The following is a 17240-nucleotide window of genomic DNA, read 5'->3' as shown; positions in this document are numbered from 1 at the left end:
ATACATCACTCTAGGTGGCTGAATGGTAAATAAATTCAAATTATATTTCTGCCCATCTCACATCATTTTAAGTGCCCTGCGATAAGAATAGATAAAACACAAACAATATAGAAATCACCCTCAGAATTTTTCCTTTTAGCTCTTATTAATAGTAACTATTATTGGTGCTTCCAGATTTTTATTTATTTATTTTGAAATATTTTATTGATTTTTTGGGTGGGGGTAATGTCTTTGATTCTTGTCAGCTGACTAGAGTTATTTAGAGTCAGGTGGATACAAATTTAATAGATTGTTGTTGATGATGTTATTATCCCCAGAATTCGTGGCCTCATTTTGTGGCACGTCTAAAGTCCAACAGAACTTCTCCTGCTTGAGCAGAGGTGGACTAGAAGACCTCCAAAGTCCCTTCCAACTCTGTTATTCTAGAAAATGCCAGAAAACACGAGAATAACTTCAAGATATGGGACCTTATGGGTGACTAAGCAGTTCCTGTTTCTGTCTCACCCAGCTCTGACTCATGGATGTCGGATCAGATAAACAAAGGTGCACAGAGTTTCTAGTTCCTTCCAGCATGTTTGTATTGTCCAACATGTGTCAAAAGGGCCAGATTAAAAAGCTGGAATAAAGCCACTTTTTATGCTCCAGAGCATTGTGGGTTGATCAAACAGGAGGAGGAGGAGGAGGAAGGATGGAGAAAGAGAAGGAGGAGGAGAAGAGAGAGAAGGAGAAAGAAAGGAAAAAGAGAAAAAGGGAGGAGAAGAAGAGGGAGAAAGAGAGGGAGAAGGAAGGAGAAGGAAAAGGAGGAGTGAAGGAGAAAGAGGAGAAAAGAAAGGAGGAGAAGGAGAAGGAGTGGTACAGAAAGAGAAGGAAAAGGAGGAGAAAGAGTTGGAGAAGGAGAAAAACAAAGGAAAAGGAAGAGAAGAAAAAAGGCAGACTTGAGCACGTGGGACACAATTCAATAGGATTTTCAACTTCTGTTTGCAACCACCCCAGAGATTCTTGGGGAACTTCTGAAAGAAACAACAGGCCTCACCCTGATCAAGTTTTAGGACTCTTACAACTGGAGGAAAAACTGGTGCTTCCCATTAAAATCTGATTTAAAAAAAAAAAAAGGCTTGTAACCCAAAGGAGACCATGAGTAGTCCCTGTGCACAGTGGGACCCATAAGACTCCAGTTGAAGTCCCCCACCTTACTTGGATACCTGTGATTGCCCCATCCCTTTATCTGCTCCTCTTGCGGTGGAGGCTTCATTCATCACGCAAAGCAAAACCCCATTTGTCAAAGTACAACCTGGTTGAACGAAACCGCAATGCTTGGGCTTCCATACCCCGCTAAACTCCAACGAAGCATCATGGCTCAGAGGTTGGGTGAACGCAGCCATTGTAGGCTAAGTCAGCTCACACATCTTCTAGCACCACAAGGCCTCCTAGCTCTGGTTCCTGCCTGGGAGAGAAGAAGTCAAGAAACTCAGTCCACACACCCCAATCAGGAACCACTGTGATATTTCTGGAGAAGATGGAGAGCCATCGATCAGAGGTCAACCTTCTGCCCAGCTCCTGGCCTTCTTGAACCTCTCTGTCCCATGGGGTGGACAGTTCCCTGCTCTGCTGGCCATGCAGTTGGCTTGCTGGTCGTCTTCCTGCTCAGATGAGGGATCCCACCCACCTTGTCCGTGGTGGTGGGACACACGGAACCCCCTCCTGGCTTTTTGACAGCAGAGGAGACCAGAGGTCCCAACTGAGCGAAGAGCTCAGCCTAAATTGCTCTCCCCCGGAGCCAAACCGAAATGAGTCACTCTCTCTGAAGAGGAGCCGGGCGAAGAATGGAAACCCTGCGCTGTGCCAGCGTTCTTGGGCTTATGTTCTTAGCCGGGCTGAGACCAGGATCATGGGCTGTGCGGTTTGATAGAGGAGGTGCCCACAAGAAGATAACAAAGCCGACGTTTGTGCAGCGGATTTGAAGTTCTTAAGGAAGCCTGCAAATCCAAACAGAGACAGAGGAGCCCAGCTGGCCCAGGCAGAGAGAGGCATCTTTTTAAAAAAAAAAAAAAAAGAGGACAAGGATTAGAAATTAGCTAAGGTCTTAAGAGGGTCTATTTTTAGACGCTCTCCCCTTCTTCTGACACATTTTGGGCTCCTGAGATCTGGAGAAGCAAAGCGCCAGCCCCTGGCTTTGCTTGCTCTCGCAGGCGCCCACCCCGGGAAAGATCACACGAGACGAGGGGAGAGATTACAGTGGCTGGCTTAGCGGCCCAGGAGTGGGAAGGGTTAGAAATGATTTGCAGGGATTTGGCAAATGGGAAAGTGCTCGGAAAGCAGAATTTAATTAGCAAGAGCCAGCATGAATCGGAAGGGTGGGGGGGGGAGGTTACATGTCCTAGAAGCCCAGGATTAAGAGGAGGGGGTGGGAGAGGAAAGCAGGCCTGTAGCCAGAAAGATTGAAAGGGGGTAAAGTTAAAATCAGGTCTTCCTTCCTTCCTTCCTTCCTTCCTTCCTTCCTTCCTTCCTTCCTTCCCTTCCCTTCCCTTCCCTTCCCTTCCCTTCCCTCCTATCTTCCTTCCTTCTTTCCTCCTTCCCTCCCTCCTACCTTCCTACCTTCCTTCTTTCCCTTCCCTTCCCTCCTTTTATTCCTTCCCACTTTTCTAATGTCCTTCATTGCCTCCTTTTATTTCTTCCCATCTTCATGTCTTCCCTCCCTTCCCTCCCTCTGTGTTTTCTTCCTACTTTGCTAACTTCCTTCTTTCCCTCCTTCTTTTCTTTCTTCTCTCCTTTCCTTCTTTCTTTCTCTCCTTCCCTCCTCCTACCAGGAGATTCCAGGATTGTGGGTGAAACAGGGAACCCAAAGACCATCCGAGAAGATATTAGCAAATCGTTCCATTTCATTGGAAAACAGCACGGATCTGTCCACACAATCGCCAGGAGCCAAATTTGACTCAAAAAAGAGAAAAAAAGAAAAAAAGTTTTTACTTTTATCTTTCCAATGTTGCGAATCTCCAGCATTTGGGTAAGTAAGAGGACTCAGATCCACCCCTGGCAAGAAGAGGGGGAAATCCTTCTAGAGTATTTTCATTTTTGCACATTTTCTCTGCCATAATTTAATATACCACACAAACTAATAAAATTAAGGACAGTATATAACTCCAGAAGCACCATTAAAAGAATTCTAACCTGCAAGATTAATATATAACGCTTTAGCCCAGGGGAGATTGCAAATAAAAGTGAAATATGACAATAGCAATTCTGGGTTAATAAATAACTTTAAAGAGAAATAATGAAGAGGCGGCCTACAACTTTAATGGCCTTCTTAAGATTCATTATTTCGAAAATAGCTACTGGTCTCTCTCTCTCTCTCTCTGTCTCTCTTGGTGGATGCACACAAAATTTATCAGCTGAGTCTCTTGAATGCCTTCTGGATAAGGAGATGGCATTTGATTTGTCACAGAAGTGTGACAATGGGCAGACCATTAGGAAAATGGAAGAATGCCCCATGTTCCTCCCCTCCTCCAATGTTCTTGGACTCCAAATCTCATCACCCCCAGCCAATATGGCTAACAATCTTTGAGCCCAGCAACAAATTAGCCTGCCCCAAATCTAAATGGCGATTCAGAAGTTTGGTGTGGTCTCTTCCGTAGGTCCAATTTTCCATTTCCCCTTGAACTTCCGCAGTTTATTAAATGTTAAACTATAACTAGTTGTTATTGGGCATGTAAGAAGAGATTGGTTGGGTGACAAACGCCAGGGAAGCCTTAGCAAAATTAACATCATTTCCTTCCTTCCTTCCTTCCTTCCTTCCTTCCTTCCTTCCTTCCTTCCTCTTTCTTTCTTTCTTTCTTTCTTTCTTTCTTTCTTTCTTTCTTTCTTTCTTTCTTTCTTTCTTTCTTTCTTTCTTTCCCCTTATCTCTACTCTGATCAAAGGAAGACCAATAGAAGACAAGCAGACAGTATCCATTCCTCATTATTCAATTATCAGCTCTGATCTGCATTTGGAATTATCTGCCACTAGATGGCAACAGCTCCTTGCTGGGTTTGGGGCAGTTCAAGAAAGATTTGATTTAGGATTTTAGAAACAGAAGAAAAGTTACTGATCCCCTCTGTGACTTGGTTATTATAAAGTTATATATGCCTCAGTGTGTTGTCTGTATCCTGCAAAAAAAAAAACCCAATAAACCAAAAACTAATTCTACTTTAAAAACAATACCTGGGAAGGATGTGCCTTAGCTGGTGGATTCTAGAAAGAGTGCAGAGAAGAGCAACAAAGATGATCGGGAGCCTGGAGGCTAAAGCATACGATGAGTGGTTGCAAGAATTGGGTATATCTAATTTGATGAAAAGAAGGACATGATAGCAGTCTTCCAATATTTGAGGGGCTGCCCCAAAGAAGAGGGGGGGGGTCCACCTATTCTCCAAAGCCCCTGAGGGCAGGACAAGAAGCAACGGATGGAAGATAACCAAGGAGAGAAGCAACCTAGAACTAAGGAGAAATTTCCTGATAGTGAGAACAATTAACCAGTGGAACAGCTTGCCACCAGAAGTTGTGTGTGCTCCAACACTGGAGGCTTTTAAGAAGAGACTGGACAGCCACTTGTCTGAAATGATATGTATCAGATCTCCTGCTTAGCAGGGGGTTGGACTAGAAGACCTCCAAGGTCCCTTCAAACTCTCCTCTCTATGTTCTATGATAAAACGGTCCAATTTTCTGCAAGAATTTGTCGGTCAAAACCAGGGGCAAAATCCTACCAGCAGAGGGTAGCAACCACCTCCCTAATCTCCAAGCTCGCGGTTCTCCTGCCTATTAACCAATGTCCCCCTGTAATCATAAAATGTAACTTTGCAATTACGGTGTTGGATTGGAAGCCTCGTGCCAAATTGATATTTTAGCAACAACAGTAAACTTTTGCTGATGGCCGATAATTTGAAGAGCGGGGGCCAGATAAAAAATTCATAATGGCAGAGGCGGCCTGGAGAACGGACAAATTATATTTAATGCTCAGAATTGTCAAGCAATTTGCTGCAGGCCCTGGATGTAATAAATAGAAGACGTGACAAAATGGAATCACACGAACCAGGTGTCCCTGGGATGCAGAGAAGCCTAGATGGACACGCACAGTGGTTTAAGAGATAACCGGTTCGGAGTTTCCAACTCGGCCGTCGGGTCTCCACGATCCTGGAATGCTGAGGAGCAACACTTGAGTGTGCCTACTGCGTAGGTGTATGCGACCTTACACAATGGAGTGTGCTGCTCCCTGTTCATATGCCATAGCTTGCTCCGTCAGTGTTCGTGGGAGTGTGGTTTTCTCCTTGGTAGTTCCTTGATTAGGGCATTGCTTTCTGCTTGATTGTTTGTCTGGGGTTAATCGCTGCTTATCTGGATGTTAGTGGCTGGAGAGGATCTGTTTTGTCTTCCTTCCTTCCTTTGTTAATTTGTTAAGTGAGTTTTGCCCCATTTTACGACCTTTCTCGCCACGTTTGTTAAGCGAATCCCCGCAGTCCTTAAATTAGTAGCCCGGTTGTTAAGTGAATCTGGCTTCCCTGTGGACTTCGCTTGTCAGAAAGTCGCATAAGGGGATCCCATGACCCCGAGGACACTGCCACTGTCATAAATGCGAGTCTGTTGTCAAGCACCCGAATGTAAATCGCCTGACTGTGAGCATACAGCAATGGTCGTAAGTGTGAAATCTGGTCCTAAGTTGCTTTTTTTCCAGTGACGTCATAGCTTCAAATAGTCACTAAGTGAACTGTTGTAAGTCGAGGATTACCTGTACGGCTGAAAGTAGGCTTACCTGAGTAGGCTTTCAGACCCCTTCCAGAAACTGCCTCCCCCCCCCCTAAATGTTGGAGAAAGCTGCTTAGCAATTCAAAGGCAATTATGCAATTAAATATTAAAACATTCCTCAGGCTCTCGCGTGCTTGCCGTGTTCGCTCGGAGCAGTTGGCAGATCCCCGGAAATCTCACTGGGATCTTTGAGAAGGGAGATGCCGACATGTCGACAACTTTAATTGATCCATGGCTGTGGGATAAGAGCTCTAATTGGGGGGGCTTTCCCCCCACCCTGAACACGCACACACACACACCGGCGCTGGGGAAGGAATAAATGAAGTCGCTTCTTGCACCCTGGATCTTTCCCAGGGAAAAATCACCGCCCAGACATATTCGGGGTGAGGTCACAGAGCCCCATTAATGGTCTTCTACCAAGGAACACCAAAAGCTTCAGGCTCTCCCAGCCGAAGGCTTTGCTTACAGGTTGTTGTTTTCCCCAAACGTTGATTCCTGGTTTTCAGGCTCTTGGGAACCAGTTTGATATCCTAACATTGGGGCTGGGAACATCTGCCCTGGGATAGAGGATCTCGCTCTTTGGTTGGACTGGAGGCACAGAGGAAGTGTCTCCTCCTCCTCCTCCTCCTCCTCCTCCTCCTCCTCCTCCTCCTCCTCCTCCTCCTCCCCCTCCTCCTCCTCCTCCTCCTCCTCCTCCTCCTCCTCCTCCTCCTCCTCCTCCTCCTCCTCTTCTTCTTCTTCTTCTTCTTCTTCTTCTTCTTCTTCTTCTTCTTCTTCTTCTTCTTCTTCTTCTTCCCCCTCCCTCTCCTCCTCCACTTCCTCCTCTTCCTTTTCTTCCTCTTCTTCTCCTCCTCCCTCTCCTCCTTCTTCCTCTCCGCCTTCTCCTCTCCACAAACCCACCCACTTCTAGCATTAATGAGGTTACTCAGCTGGGTCATGAAATGTCTGCAAAAAAACAATCAAGCTTGAAAAGCACAAGGTCTCCATACTCCTTCTCCTTCTCCTCTTCCTTCTCCTCCTCCTCCTCCTGCTCCTCCTTTCAAAGCTAAGAAGGTAGTAACCAATGTTTCTCAGGCTAGACATAACCGCTATATAAACATTAGGCAGATGTCTTCCAACCTCAATGCCAGGAAGAGAATGACTACATTGCCCTGAAAACCTGGAGGAGAAGATCCAGGTTTTAACTCCTGGAGCAGACAAAGATGTAGAGCTTACCATAGACGTCCTACAAGAGGCAAATCTATGCTTCCTCCTCTTCTTTTTTTTGACTCTAACACAATGGCTTATCTAGTTGCGTTGAGTTTGTGAATTTTTGCTCCAAGCAAGGTCCTGAACACCAAGTGATTTTTTTGAAGAGTTGAGGTTTATTGCTATACCTGGGTACAGGTGTAAGTCTGATACCTCTTCAGTGGCTGGCATTGCAAGTCCCGGAACTGCCCTCCTGCAGGGCTCGGAAAAGTCCAAGGATATCCAGGGCTGTGATTTTTAACTCTGGTGACGTTGCCTCCTGCCGTTGCTCAGATATGAGAAATTCTATTTCCTTTGAAATCGAGAAGGCTCCAGGAAAGAGATTGTTGAGGCCTTGATAAAATCTAACTACGATGCAGCTTCACCTTTGCAGATGATCTACCCAGAGACCTAACCCCCTTTTCCTCCTCCTCCCCCAGTTTAATTACTGGAGAAGGATGTTTATCAATAAAAACGCACATTTGGGTGCAAGCTTCCAACCTTCTGTGCGCCTAACCGAGCTAATGGACTCCTACAGCAACACGGAGCACCGAGAGGCTCTTCAGAGACAATAATAACACTTTGGCCTCTTGTAGTATTTCAAAGCTCTATCCACATATGAATGAATTAAGCCTCCCGATATCCTCCAGAGGGGGAGTTTAAAGGGTAAAGGCCACAAAAACTTCCTGGCTTTAATTCACCTAAGCCCATCCATGATAACTGCTTTTTATATCCAGAAATTACGAGCTGGAAGAATTGGAGGTAAGAAGGAACCGAAGGTGCGATCCTGTAAGACCGGTTAAGATGAGGCTACACGGCAGCACGATAGAAACCTCTAGAGGAAGCCAGAGATGGGGGAAATTGGGACAAGAATGCTTAGCCATGATTTGTCTCTGCCAATGATGCCACTTTGAGCACCAGAACATTATATAAAAATAAAGTGCCAAATTACCAACTGCCAAACTGCTAAACAAGCCAACAGTAAACAGCCCAATCAAAGAACTTCTAGGATCACCCCAGGGCAAGCCACTAGAATATAAACTGAGAGTAAACCTCACTCCTTTCTAGCATTGATGATGTTACCTAGCTGGGTCAAGAAACATCTGCAAGAAAACAACCAAGATCAACCAAGAACCATACATCATCCTCCTCCTCCCTCCTCCTCCTCCTCTCTGCAAACCCCACTTTCTTCTAGCATTGATGATGTTACCTAATTTTGGTAAGTCTGCAGAAAGCAGCCAAGCTCAGAGAGCACCAAGGAACCCTGATAAATAGAGCGTGCCTGGTACAATTGACAAGATGGAGCAAACCCTCTTCATCAATTATGATCTCAGTGGATCATGTTGTGAATGCCATGAAAGGAAATGTGCCCTTCCTCAAAAGAGTTTCCTGAATCCTATTTCCAACCTTCTGCTGGCTCTGGGTGGGCTTGAAGTGGTGCAATTGTTGAGAAGACTCTGCTCAACCTTCATGGGGAGCTGTCCAGGGTTCTGTCCTGCTGGCCTACACTCAGCTCTCCTTGTGGCCTTGGGCTGCTGGGCCAGGAATTAAGGCTAGTTGCATAGGATGCTTAATCCGTTGGGAGGTATAAACACCTGCCCATACCTCTCCCTATTTAATTAATTTTTTTTTTAAAATTTGATTTATATGCCGCCCTTCTCCGGAGACTCAGGGCGGCTTACAATGCATTAAGCAATAGCCTTCATTCTTTTGTATATTTTATACAAAGTCAGCTTATTGCCCCCACAAACTGGGTCCTCATTTCACCTACCTTAGAAAGGATGGAAGGCTGAGTCAACCTTGAGCCTTGGAGAGATTCGAACCAGCAGAAATTGCAGGCAGCTGTGTTAATAACAGGGTGCATTAAACCACTGTACTATCAAGGCTCTTAAATTTAATTTAATTAATTCAATTTATATGCCGCCCTTCTCCGAAGACTCAGGGCGGCTCACAATACATTTTAAAAAATCATTATAAAAAAACATTTAAAAATTAAAAACATTAAAAACTCATTCACGCCTACCTGACTTTTGTTTTTATTTTCAATTTGTTTATTTCGATCTGATTTGATTTCAGCACCATTGACACTGGATGGCTCATGACATCAAAGAGAAAACAACCTAAAAAGGCATTGCAATATAATAAGCAAGATAGCATCTGACCAATTAATACAGAACATGTTCAAAACAATAGAAATAAATAGGAAGCTGATGAAGCAAATCACCAGCCGTGAGATCCAGCCTTCCCTTCGCTTGAAAATTAAAAAAGGAAGGGTAAAAACCCCAACTTGTTATTTTGCTTGAAAATGCGTTCGTTGTCCAGAAAAGAATGCAAAGAAAAACCAAAGAAGTCAAGAGAAAAGTTGACAAAAATGTGTGAGAAGGACCTACCAAGAAGACTAAATATTCAGGCATGATCTGACATCAAGAGCTGGGCACTTGATGTTCTGACAAAGCTATGCAAAAGTTGCTCCAGCCATGGTGGACAGCACTCCCCAATAACCCTGCTCCCAGATTATACAAGCAATGAGGTCAATCAGTTGGCACATTATGGACATGATTGGGAGATCTGGCTACAACATTGTATACAAGTGTGTGTCAAATCATGCGTGGTTGTGGAAAAAGTGGACAAGGAAAAGCAATTTCCACCTTTCAAAGATATTAGAACCTAAGAAAGCTTGGAGCAATTCATGAAGTCCTGGAGATCAGTGGCCTTTAGTCTTGATGGGCACGGGGATGATCTCTATGAAGGCCATCTACTGAAGGACTGGTGGGCTTGCTTGGGCATTTGGTTGGCCACTGGGAGAAGGGACAGCTGAACTACTGATTCTTGGTGCTGGTGGCCACTAGCTTGATTGGCTTTAAAAAAAAAGGTTGGACCAATTCATGGAAGTCCTGGGGATTGACCATTCTTAGCTTTTGATGGCCTATCTCTGAAGGTCATCTACCGAAGGACTGGTGTGCTTCCTTGGGCAGTTGGTTGGCCACTGACTTTACTTGGCCTACTAGTGATTCTCAATGGTGCTGGCGACCAGCTTGACTGGTTTCAAAAGAAGGGGTTGAACCAATTCATAGAAATCCTGGGATCAACCATCTCAGCCTTGATGGTAGATCTTCTGCCTTGAAGGCCATTTGCAGAAGGACTGGTGGACTTTGATGAACAGTTGGTGGGGCCACTGTGAAGGGAGTCCGCTGGACCAGATGGGCCAGGTGTTTGATCCAGCAGGACAAGGCTGATCTTTGTATGTTCTTCACATCGCATAAGCTTCAGAAACCCAGAAGCTTTGTCAGCTCCTACTTCTGACACCTGGATTCTTGGGGCAAGAATTCTCTGCATTTTATGAATTCTCACTCTTCCCTAGTTGCAAATAGTAGCTAATTTATGATCAATCCCCACTTTTTTTAAAAAAAAATCAACCTTCCATGTTTTTCTTCTGATCGTATGCCCCACTGCAATTAGATCCTTTTAATTTCACCGTTGATGAGTTACTCTCCTATTAAAAGAACTTTTTTTTTTTTTTTTAAAGTAGCAAAAAAATCAGAACAAGAGACTGGAATAAATCTGTAGAAAAAGGACGCCAGGTCTAAAATCAGCAAGGGGTTTGCAGAAGTGGCTTCCCCTTTTTTCCTTCCTACCCCCACCCTTGAAAAAGTCGGCCGAATACGGTACTTAAGCAGAGAGGAGGGGGTCTTCCTTGCAGCCCCCTCCCCATCCCTTCCTGTCACGTCTTCCTTTTGACATCGTTACCTGATGGCTGGCAAAGCTGCCCGGTTGGCCTCGGCAGGGCCCCCCATTAAATGTTTTATCCAAGTTGCTCCTTCCATCTTCGCGTTAGCAACTTTAATGGGGGAATATTACCATATTAATTGCTATTGTGAATCAGAAGATACTTATATCATCCGAGCTTTCATTAACTGTCAGAGAAAGATTTTTTTCTCTCTCTCCCTTTCCCTACTGAGTCAAAAGTGACCACTTTTCTTAATCCCTTCTTTAAAAGCTCTGATTTCTCCTTGATGGGGGCTTCTTTGGGAACACGGCTTGGTTTCCCTCCACCCTTCCCTCCCTCCTTCCCCCGCTCTCTCTCTCTCTCTCTCTCTCTCTCTCTCTCTCTTCCCCCCTCCCTCTCTCTTCTCTTCGCCCGGACTTAAATTTGGAATTCAAGAGATGTTTCCCCAATTGTGATAAGCAGAATTAAATCTCTTTCTTCCTCCCCTCCCACCCCAAGCTTCCCTTCCCTTCCCTTTTCTTATTTACTCCTTAGATCCGGGGGAATAATTTTAGATTTCGGCGCAAGGGCCAGCAAAGTCAAGAGGTTTTGGGTGAAAGAAGAAGAGATTCAGCAGCCGACTTTGGCCTGTATTAAGGTGCTGGATTAGCAAAGGGGGAGGAGGGGTTGTAGTAGGGGGTGCAGGAGCCGGATAAGTAGGTTCTAAAAGCACCAATTCTGTCATTTTCCTTTCTAGAGAGATTCCCACCAGGTCCTCCTTGAAGCAGAGACGGGGCTGCCTTTGATGCATCTAAATAATAATTTCTCTTCTTCTTCTTCTTCTTCTTCTTCTTCTTCTTCTTCTTCTTCTTCTTCTTCTTCTTCTTCTTCTTCTTCTTCTTCTTCTTCTTCTTCTTCTCCTCCTCCTCCTCCTCCTCCTCCTCCTCCTCCTCCTCCTCCTCCTCCTCCTCCTCCTCCTCCTCCTGCTTCTCCTTCTCCTTCTCCTTCTCCTTCTCCTTCTCCTTCTCCTTCTCCTTCTTCTTCTTCTCTTTTTCTGGAAGGATTCTGGCCCATTCCTGAATACAAAATCTGAAATTCCAAACTGGAAAAAAGGGATGGTTTTTTCATTTTCCATCTCTACCCCAAACTCACAAATAAAAACAACTCTCCGGTAGGGAGGGCTGATCCTTATGATCGATCATTGATCAGTTTTGGATTTCCACTTTTTATTCCCCCCCCCTCTCTCTCTCTCCCTCCCTCCCTCCCTCCCTCCCTCCCTCCCTCCCTCTCTCTCTCTCTCTCTCTCCTTTTGTGACTTTCAGGCAAGCCAAGTCCATGGGCAAGCCAGATTCAGTTAACAACTGGATCACTAACTGTCATTAAGTGTGGGGATTCACTTAATGACAGCGGCAGGAAAGGTCGTAACATAGGGCAAAACTCACTTGACCACTGTCTTGCTTAGTAACAGAAATACTGAAGGCAATTATGGTCATAAGTCAAACACTACCTATGTCTTTGGACTGTTTTAATTGATCCCTTTAATTGATCCCCAGGCTCCTCGTTTTATTACAGATCAGGTCCAGATGCAGTTTGCACTGCAGAGGAACATCTGGCCCATCTAGACCTAAATACAGATGGTCCTCAATTTACAACATTTCATTTAGTGACCATTTAAACCATGCATGATTGCCTTTGAATTGCTAAGCAGATTTCTCCAACATTTGGAGGGGGAGGGGAGGCACTTTCTGGAAGGGGTCTGAAAGCCTCCTCAGGGGAAGGCTAAATGTCAGCCGTACAGGTAATCCTCAACTTACAACAGTTCACTTAGCGACCGTTCGAAGTTACGACAGCAAAAAATGTGACTTAGGAGCATTTTTCACACTTACGACCGTGACAGCCATCCCCACAGTCACGTGATCCAAATTCAGATGCTTGGCCACTGACTCATATCTATGACGGTTGCAGGGTCTCACGTGATCTCCTTTGGCGACCTTCCGAGGAGCCAAGTCAACCGGGGAAGCCAGGTTCACTTCACAACCGGGTTCCTCACTGAACAACTTAGCAGGGATTCGCTGAACGACGGCGGCAAGAGGGCCCAGCTCCCTTCACCAGCGTCTCACTTCGGAAGGGAGATGTGCTCCGTTGTGGTCGTACGTTGAGGACTACCTGGAACAGAGTCCTGTTTGGCACACGATGGCACGGTGGGCGAGGTAAGCCCATTTTTCGCCCTCCCCAGGCTCCAGAGGCTTTCTAGGAGCCTGGGGAGGGCAAAAACGGCCTTCCCCACCCCCCATTTCCAGGCCATCCGGAGGCCAGAAACAGCCCATTTCCCGACTTCCGGTGGGCCCGGAAGGCCTGAAAACTGAGCTAGGGCAACGCTCGTGTGCCCACATATATGGCTCCACGTGCCACCTGTGGCACTCGTGCCACAGGTTCGCCATCCCAGGTGTAGGGTCTCCTGCTTGGGCAGGGGGTTGGGCTAGATGACCTAAAAGGTCCCTTCCGTCTCTGTTGATCGGTATAAACTCAGCGCTGAGGATGCAGAAGGCCACTGCCCCCCTCCCCGCCCCCCTCCCGGCTGAAAGGGACCGCTGGGGGGAACAATAGGATTCAATCAAGGCCGCACAAGCAGGTTGCCCGTCCCTTTGTGCGCTCGTGCCGATGGGTTAATGGGGCAGAAGGTGATGGGGGGGAGGCGGGTTGCAGCATCGGGCAGGGCGGGAGTTGGGGGTCGGTCCTGGGGGAGAGACAAGGAAGAAGTGTCAATAGAGAACTGGGAGACAAAAGCAGAATAGGGGAGGCAGATGGGAGCGATAGAGGAGCACGGAGGGGGGGGCTAGAGGGGGGGCAGGAGAGAGAGAGAGAGAAAGGAAGAAAGAAAGCGAAAGGGAAGGGGGCGTGGGAGGTGGGGGGGAAAAACAATTAGGAGGCGCTGGAAACAGGCAGCTTTATCATTTATCAGTTAATCAGGCTGGGGGGGGGGTGGACAGGTTTTTAACGCCCCCCGAACATGAGCTCTGCCATCAAAGCAAAACAGAAGTTGCTGGGCGGGTGGGGGTCAGAGAGGGGAGACACGCCCCCTCCAGCCTACAAGAGAGAGGGAAGCAGCGTCAGGAAGAGAGGAGGGGAAGAGAGGAGGGGAAGAGAGGAGTCAGGGACGATTCCTTGCCTTCCAAAACTTCAGGTGACCCCAGGAGCTACCCAAGAGTTTGGTTCTGCTGGGCCTTGGTCTGTTGGGGTTCTGTACTGGGGGTGGGGGGAATCACTTTCAGGGGGTTGACCAGGTTTTGTTGGTTGTCGTCTCACACACACACCCCTCCCCGGTTCAGCTGTGGGTGTCAGAGTCGTAGCTCTAGGTTTAACCTTCCAGCCAAAGGTAGACATACATGTGACACACCTTAATTTAGTTAAGTTCAGCTTACTTCATTGTCATTGCACCTCGTACAGCGAAATTAAATGCCACCTTCAGTGTACATTATAACTATAAAAATAAAAACACAATTACCCATCCTTCACGTTGCATACAATTGAATGGAAAACCCGTGATATTGCATTAGTATTGTACTATACTGTAGAATTCAATATGGTTACTGCCCTGGGATAGAAGCTGTTTTTCAGCCTGTTTGTCCTTGTTTTAATTGTCCTGTACCGTCTGCCAGATGGTAATAGTTCAAAAAAAAGGGTGCCCAGAATGAGATGGATCTTTAGAATAGAATAGAATAGAATAGAATAGAATAGAATAGAATAGAATAGAATAGAATAGAATAGAATAGAATAGAATAGAATAGAATAGAATAGAATAGAATAGAATTCTTTAGTGGCCAAGTGTGATTGGACACACAAGGAATTTGTCTTTGGTGCAGATGCTCTCAGTGCACATAAAAAGAAAAGATGGATGGGTGGGTGGGTGGGTGGAAGAATGGAAGGATAGATGGACGGATGAGTTTTGAGTGTTTGTGTGTGTATGTGTGTGGGTCAAAAGTCAAGATGGCAGCCACAATGCACAATAAAGAAGAGTTTGCGGAAGCTGCCATGTTGCCTTTCTTAACATGTGCCCTTTCCTGGCCTTGGTCATTTTTTCCAATTCAATTCATCAGTGAACTTCAGAAATAACCGATGACTCCTTTCTTCTGGGGACTATGATGACCCCTCAAAGGTCAAAGAACTTTTCTTTGGGTTCTTTAGAGGAGGGGAGGAGAAAGCGTATTTTGAAGGGCAAAGTTTTAACTAATTTGACGTATTTTGGAGTTGCAGTGCGGGCGGGCAGCCTCTAGGCGGCGCTGCACCCCTGTAAAGCCAAGGCGGCTCCCGCCTGCCAGCTCTCTCGCTCTCTCTCTCTCCACCCCCCCCCACCGCTCCACTCGATGCTGTTTAATTAACGTGCAAATTGAGTAGATTAAATGACTCTAAATAATTAGCCACAGATCCTATAAACAGGATAACATATTTAATTAAGCAGCGATATAGATTTTGGAAACTGTTAATGTTCTTTCCAAAGTGGCTCCCTCTGATCTCGCCTCTTTATTTTTATTCTTCTTTTTTTTCCTTTGCGCTTTCAACTTCAAAACAGTATTTTTTTTCCCCATCCCTTCAGAATCGGGGGGCGCGGGGGCGAGCGAGCCAAATAGATTTATTTGCACAAACACGAGCTGTGCAGAAAGAGAGAGAGAGAGAGAGAGAGAGAGAGAGAGAGAGAGAGAGAAGGGGAGGGGAAAAAAAAACTTTGGCTAGTAACTTTCTGTCCGAGGCCAAAGTAGAGAATATTTGGGGGGCGGAGGAGGAGGGGAGAGGGAGAGTTTACACACACACACAAACGCATTTCCTGGGATAGACGCCCTTGCAAACAGAATCACAGTGTGTGGGATAAGGTAAGTGAAAATAAAATCCAATTTCATTATATCAATCAAATTTAATTGGCAATTTGTATAAGCAGTGACCATCTTGGCTTTAGGTAAAAAAAAAAAAAAACTATTAGAAGGGAAAAGTCGGGTTGCTACTAAAAAATCTTGGTTACTTAATTAGTGTCTGAACTGCCGAGGAGAGAGAGAGAGAGAGAGGAGTGAAAAAGCGATCCCCAGATTTACTTTCTACAAAGAGGTATCGGCGCGGACAATTCATTAGACAGGCGGCTTGTAAATTAGAGCTAAGTTAACCTGATTTCCCTTAATTAAAACATCTTTTCTCGTTTACGATGTGGATATAAGTAGATCTCTGGGGTTTTGAATTTTCTACAACAGCAGATGGTCAAACTAGAAGCAGATAATAGTTAACGCTTTCTCCCGAGCAGATCCGAACAACGTGAGTTGGCGACTCCGGCACGGATTAAAAGTTAAGGCGAACAAAGGATGGTTAACCCTTCCGAGTGCAGGTTACAGACACCAAACAAAGCCGGGGCGAGCGGAGGAGGGGAGGGGAGGGGAGGGGGCTGCCTTGGCACACATACCCCACCCAGACACCCGCTGGGGGGTGGGGAGGGGGATCTAGGCCAGGAGGAGTCCCTTCCTGGCGGTCAGAAAAGAAAGCGCCGAGTTCAGCCGGGAAAAAGACACGCGGCCTCGTTATTGTTAAAATGATTTAGCGGAGGGGAAACTGGCACCGTCCGTGCCCACCCAAAAAAAGAAAAAGAGAAAAGGAAAAAAGAAAAACCGGAGTATCCAAAATTCACCTAAAGCAGCGGTCCCCTAATCTTTAGGGCTTGGCGGCCCAGTGCCGAACAGGCCACAGCCTGGTAGGAGGGCGCGACCCAGGGGTTCAGGACTTCTGACCTAAAGGACCCCCCCACCCCCAATAAGGAATCTTATTGGAGCCGAAAGGATGTTCCCTCGGCCTTAGGCCCATTGCTAGTTCTGGATTTCTTCCTCCCAGCATTTGACTGGTCTACCTTTCAGGGATGTTGTGAGGAAGGTAGCTAAGTCCTGTCTGTGGGCGCAGCGTCTCTGGGCATCCTAATGGGCATCCAGGTTTCGTGCGTTGGCAGGATCCGGGGAATGTGAGGATGTTAGGCTAAAAGACGGTGAGCCAGTTTACGGGTCCATGTGTTGTGGGGATGGTAACTGTTTTGCCCCGGGTGATCAATTTCCTCCGTGGGTGGCATTCTTCTCTCCCTTTGGAAAGGAAATACTTCTGGAAAAGAGAGAAAGGCAGAGGCGGAAGCTTTTATGGGGCACAGCTGGAAGGTTGCAAAGCATGGCACAAAGACCCCGTCGCCAGTGACACTTTCACACGTGATGGGGCTGCTGCTTTGCCAGTGTTTTAAGAACCTGGCTAATGCATTTTGCGACAAACGGGGACTGCCAAACCTGACATCCAAGAGACTAAGGTGGCATTTCTTTTGGGGAAGGGAGGGAGGGAGGGAGAGAAAGCGAGAAAAAAAGAAAGAGAGAGAGAGAGAGAAAGAGAGAGAGTGAGTGAGAGAGAAAGAAAGAGAGAGAAAGAGAGGGGGAGAAAGAAAGAGAAAGAAAAAGAGAGAGAGAAAGAGAGGGGGAGAAAGAAAGAGAGGAAAGAAAGAAAAGAAAAGAAAGAAAAGAAAGTGAG

This window comes from Pantherophis guttatus, chromosome 14, assembly GCF_059756535.1.
Source record: "Pantherophis guttatus breed Tessera chromosome 14, ASM5975653v1, whole genome shotgun sequence".
In the NCBI taxonomy this organism is placed as follows: domain Eukaryota; kingdom Metazoa; phylum Chordata; class Lepidosauria; order Squamata; family Colubridae; genus Pantherophis; species Pantherophis guttatus.
Note: the sequence above shows the minus strand (reverse complement) of the source record.